We start from the raw sequence: 6,000 nt of genomic DNA, 5'->3' as shown, positions 1-6,000 counted from the left end.
GTAAAAGAGGAGGAAAGCCTTCATCTGTCCTTACTGCTGAGTGGCAGGGAGAGGCAGCCCCCACCTCCAGGTCCCCTGTGATCTTGCAGCTAGAGCTAGAAGTCTCTAGGCGCTGAGCATGGGTGTTCTTTCCCTAATTGAACTGGAAGCAGATGAACCCAAGTAGAGAAGCTAGATCTTGGAAGGAAGTGTCCATTGAGGCCAGCAGCCAGATCAGCAAATGGAGGAAGCTTGGACATAACCAGAAGATCTCCCTGGGTTGCACCAGGCTGTAAGTAGTAATTGCCTTAGCGCTGCTTGATGTCATTTGGTATGAAGTGCGTGGCATAACTACTGTTTTCTAAAAGTGAGGAGTCAGTGTTAGCTCAGGCCAGCCCTTAAGAGAACTTCTGGCAGATTTTATTGGCAATATTGAAACATCTAGAAAAAGTTTCTGATTGAATTGGTTACGAAAATGGAATTCAATGACATTTGTAATTTATTACACTCTGCTTTTTATCAATTATAGTATTGTCTGACTTCTCTATTATAATTCTTTTCAGCAGTAATTTGTGCATAAATTGAAGTGATTTTCCAGCTATGAATTTTCCAGCTATATAAGTAAGTTAGGAATTTATTTACCAAATGTGAATTATTTTGAGAAAGGATGAAGTTATGTAGAAATTGACTGTGAATGTCAGAGAAAAATAGAAGTCACTGACTTGAAAAAAAAAAATAAGCTAGGGAATAAGCAAGCAAGCAAGGCAGAAATAGAAGTAGTTTATTACCAGTCCACCTCCGATAAATACCCACACGATTGTTGCTGCAGGCGGTAACAAATATCCGCAGATTGTTGCTATGGGCGGCGACAGACTGGGGCATGTGCACATCATTGTCGTTGGAAAGCGAAAAGAAGGAGAGTGACATCAGCCCTATGGCACAATCTGGAGTCTCAGAATCCACCTCCACACAGAAAGCCCAATGAGCAGTTATCTGCAGACCAGGATATCTTGAAATTCCAACTCTTGGGCATAAGCTTGAGGCCATCCAACCAGTCCGCAACACCAAGTCTCCTTTAGCGGGCAGGGGAGGAAGGACGTCTCACTCTGACAATGCCAAGCCTCCTCCTTCCCCAGGTGCAAACACCACCCACACGGGGTGCTTTCCCTGCAACATGGCTGCACAGAAGGGAAGGAGACATGCCGGTAGTCATCCGGCCACCCTAGCATTCCAAGGTGCCTCCAGGAAACCCATTCCATTCTCACCTCAAAGGCAACCTTGGTGGAAATGGCACTTAGACCACCCGAGGACTGGAAAAAACAAAGGAAGGATGCAGTGCTCACAGTGACCAGTGTGTGCACCTTGGTGGACCTTCAGTGTTGCTGCCAGCTAAGATGCTTGAACACAGAGACAGGCCAACCTCAGACCAGCTGAGTTGGTTGCCATAAAGAGCCCAATGGGAAGTTCAGCCGAGCTTCTGTCCTAGATGGTTTCTTTCCTGCCCAGCTCAATGCCCACCACCTTCATCCCACCAAGACAGGGACAGTCCCACTTTCTGGATTCCAAAGTTGTCAGAGGATTCATAATGCTTTGACCTAGAAAGTCAAACGGCAACACTACTTGGTAAAAAATCAGGGCCCATCTCTGTGCATTTGAGACAAGCATGGAGTTAGACCTGCTAGGCCTCCAGTTGATTCAGCCACAAGATACCCATGGCTCCACTCTGAAAGGGACGCATTCCCAAATTGTGCATTTACAACGAGCAGAGCCTCAGGTCATACCTTTCCCAAGAAGGACTCCATTGCACCCTCTGCCCAACAGTAGACCCCAAAGACTACAATGGCCCAGTCGGGTTATGTATTATGTAATCATCCTCACCAGACACCACTGCAGTACTCAGCCAGGAGCACCGGCTGATGGCAGAGGTCAGGCAGTTGTTTCAAGAGAGAGTGGAGCTCAGGCAGCTACCACACCTAACAGAACAAAGGCATGTGGCTCACGAGACTCAAGAGTGAACCACAGGCCTGCCTGCCTATGGTGGCAACTAGCTCGCCCTTCAAGAACCACAGTGTAGGGACCCAGTTTCACAGGACCACAGCCATCTTCACTCATAGCCTGGCCCGATGAGTAAACCTGGCCTGTCCCCACATACTTACACGGCATACTATGGAAAAACACAACCATAAGGGTCTCATCGGAGTGTGTCCTGGAAGACCACAGTGTTGCCAGTGCCAGGAACGTGCCTGCGTCTTCGATGCCACCTCAATAAAACTTGGTGCATTCCTGCTTGGGTGAAGGCCACTTTGGTCATGACCGCCTCGTAAGCCCCTCCCCGGGAATGAAGTTGCAGGGATCTACTGGTCTACCTGCTTCCCTTGACCAGGTATTTGTCCACAAATTCCCCATGATTCCCCAAACCTGCAATTTTGGTTCTCTAGGATTCTTTTTGCTCTCTCGACACGTACTCCCTATGGCTGATATTTCTCTTATATTGGATAATCCCAAATGTCAGGATAGACTAAATGGTGGATGAAGGACTATGCCTGCAGAAGAACCCAATGAAGGTCAAAACAGGCAGCTGTACCCTAAAATGCACATGCACCAAAGGGAAACCAAACAAATTTTGAGTAAGTGAATCATGACAACTCCCAAGAAAACTAACCAAGTTCCAATCACTAATAGTAAGGAAATGAAGGTGTATGAGATGTCTAAAAAAGAATTCAAAATAATTTTTAGAAAGGCAATGAACTACAAGTTTCTCGGGTGAAACTTTTCATAGAATTTTGGAAACACATACATAAATAATTTGCAAAAATAATCTAATATTTAAAAACAGATTTCCAAGCATTGAAGAACACCAGGATTGAAGTGAAAAATTCAAATCGGATCCTCAATAGCTGAACTGTTTATGCAAAAGGAAGGAACAACTATCTGAAAGATGAAAAACTGAACTGACCCAGTCAGAGGGGACTGACCAAGCATGAAGAAATTCTACAGGGATCATGGGACATCATCAGGAGACAAAGTCTTTTCATTACAGAATTTAATTAAGGGAAAAAAATGGCTGACCAGAAAATATAAGAAATAAGGCCTAAAATCTTCCTCCACTGTGACAACAGATGCCAACACACAGGTAGCAGAACCACAGAGTTCTCCAATAAAATTCTGTCCTAAGAGGAGAACATCAACACACCAAATAATCAAACCATCCAATCTCTAGACAAGGGCTGCAGATGTAACAGGGAGGTAGAGTGCTTGCTCACCATGTGTGAGGTCTCATGTTCAATTCCCATACCCCAACACACACACACCACCACCACCACCACCATCATCATCATGACAAAGGAAAAAATTCTGAGAGCAAAATGAATAGGAAACATATCATATACAATGGACCACCACTATGTCATTCAGATTTCACAGAAGAAACATTGCATGCTAAGAGAGAGTAGGATCATATATTTAAAGAACTAAAAAAAAATGCAACAAGAATGCTTTATTCAGCAAATCTGCCCCTCAGAAATTAGGAACAAGTACTAGTTGCCAAAACAAAAGAAAAGTTAGGGAGTTTATCACTGCTGGACTAACCTTATAGAAAATTTTCATCAGAAATACCAGACTACAAACAAGATCTGCTAATTAACAGTGTTGAAAATATGAAAGCCCAAAACATAAGAGTGCAGATGAAATAGAGCCATGTTCAGCACACACCAGGGCTGGGATGAGAGGGCCTGAGACCACATTACCTGGTATACTGAAAAGTGAGGTGAGACAGCAAAAATGAACTGTCAAGGCAGGCACAAGACAAAATGATGCAGATTATGACATCTAAAGCAAAAAATGTGCAGGTAGGAATAATCATGTGCACTTAGGGCATCCTAATTAATTTGATAACAACTTGGAATTAGACTTTGTAAGTAAAGATATTCTATATAAACCTCATGATAAACACAGGGGAAAAATCTTTAGTAGAAATCCAGAATGGTAAGAGAAAGGATACAAAGCAGATCACTCCATTCCAACCAACAAACCACAAAACAAGAAACAAGTTATCTACACAACAACCAGAAGAAAAAAAAAAAACTTGAGTGAGACATTTTTAAGTCTTTACTTATCAATAATTACCACAAATGTCCATGGATTAAATTTTCCAATGGATCAAAAATAAAAATTTCTTTTTGAAATAAATTTTCAGACTGAATGATTGAATGGGTTTTTCAAAAGATATGCTGCCTAGAAGGCTCACCTCACTTTAAGAACACGTACAGACTGAAAGTAAGAAGCTGCAAAAAGAAATTCTGCACAATGAGAAGTAAGTAAAAGTAGAGGTAAATCTATGTTTACCAGACAAAACTGACTTTGAGTGAATAATTGCGGAGGAGCCTCAAGACGGCGGAAGGGACACTGGCCTGGTTGTCCCCCTACAGGAGTGCAATTCCAGAGGGAGTTCGAGGCCTTCTGTGACGCCAGGCTCTTGATATCACCACTGCTGCCAGAGAGACCTGACACCATGTTTCCAAGCACAGTAAACAAGGAAAACATGCAGCTGAAGGTGGACATAGTCCTGGTGTCTGCTAGTCATTCAGGACATGGGACAAATTATCTGCAAAATTAAATAAGGACTCTGATCGTGTTTATTCCTCACTAGACCGTGGTCACACAAAACCTTGGCTTGGGTCTGAAATGGTGCCACTCTGAGCCAGCTGTCCAGCTCACAGTGCTGGCTCAGTGTTCCCTGCCCACCCTCCAGCACCAGGGCAGACACTGCAGCACTAGACACCCTCACAAAAATTGGTGCTGCCTTGCCACCCAAGCCCATTATCAGGGTCTGGCTTTTTATCATTTTTCTCACTAATATGCTCCTTTATTGAGGATTTTTATTACCTTTATGAAATTGTGGGTCCATAATGCTTGGGATTCTCCCTACTGTTCCGTCATGGCAGACCCCTTGAGAAGAGGCCCATGCTGCTGCCGCCAACACCAGAGCCAAAGCCACCTGCCATCACCTGGAGGTCTTTTCTCCGCATGCCGCCGACACTGACACCACAGCCATCCTGTATTTCCCCAGGGGCCATGGCGCTGCTCCTGCCGCCCAGAGGTTTGCTGTAGAGTGCTGGTGGTGTGGTTACCCACAGCACCTTCATCCTGGGATGCCAGCCGCACCTGAGGGTCAGGTGCCAGCCCATGTGCACTACTCCCATCTTGGGGCACAGCTGCCTCTGTCTGGGGATACCACCCAGGACCTGTGAGTCCATGTCAGGGTGCCAGGGGGGTGGGCTGTGCCTGGGGTCTTCCACTGGGAGTGCTGGTGACTTGCTGCCACTTCTCAGGGTCGCTCCTCTGTGTGAGCACATCCCTGGTGGTCTCTCTGCAAATTGGAATGGCACTGAGATCTTGGGACTGCAACATGGCAGAGCCTGGAGCATCTGAAACCCAGATCCGCAGGGTAGTGACTGGGTCTGCATGTGCTGGTCTGGGCCTGGCAGTCCCATGAAAAGTCAGAGACAGGGCTGAGAAGCTTTTGAATGCCGACGGACATAGTAGTTCAATTTTCCATCGAGATTTTTTCTTCTCTACCGTCTCCACTATATTTAAAACCAGGTATTTTTCGTCCAGCAGCTTATAGAAGACTGTGATAGATGAATGATATTTTGCAGTTTTGTTGTGTATTCTTATATTTTTATTTTTTTTTTCTTTATATATATTTTTCCTCTTGCTCATCTGCTTTCCTGGATTCTCTATGTATTCTCCTGCTAACAGTCAATCTTTATCAGCTCCTCTTCCACAATGATTCTTACTTTGGGCTTCTCTCCTCCACCTCATGACATCACATCCTGCCTACTTCTGTCTCTCTTTATCTACCATTTGAAATTGTAAACCCTTTTAGCAAATTTACTGTATATATCGTAGACAATAATTGAAGTCATCATTTCTGTGAGAAAACTGTGGACGTCTTAATAGGAACTACTGGGTTTGGGACTGTATATTGTTTGCATTGAGTGCTGTTGACATTGATCTCCC

The sequence above is a fragment of the Sciurus vulgaris genome (genome assembly GCF_902686455.1).
Source record: "Sciurus vulgaris genome assembly, chromosome: 3".
Classification (NCBI taxonomy): Eukaryota; Metazoa; Chordata; class Mammalia; order Rodentia; family Sciuridae; genus Sciurus; species Sciurus vulgaris.
Note: the sequence above shows the minus strand (reverse complement) of the source record.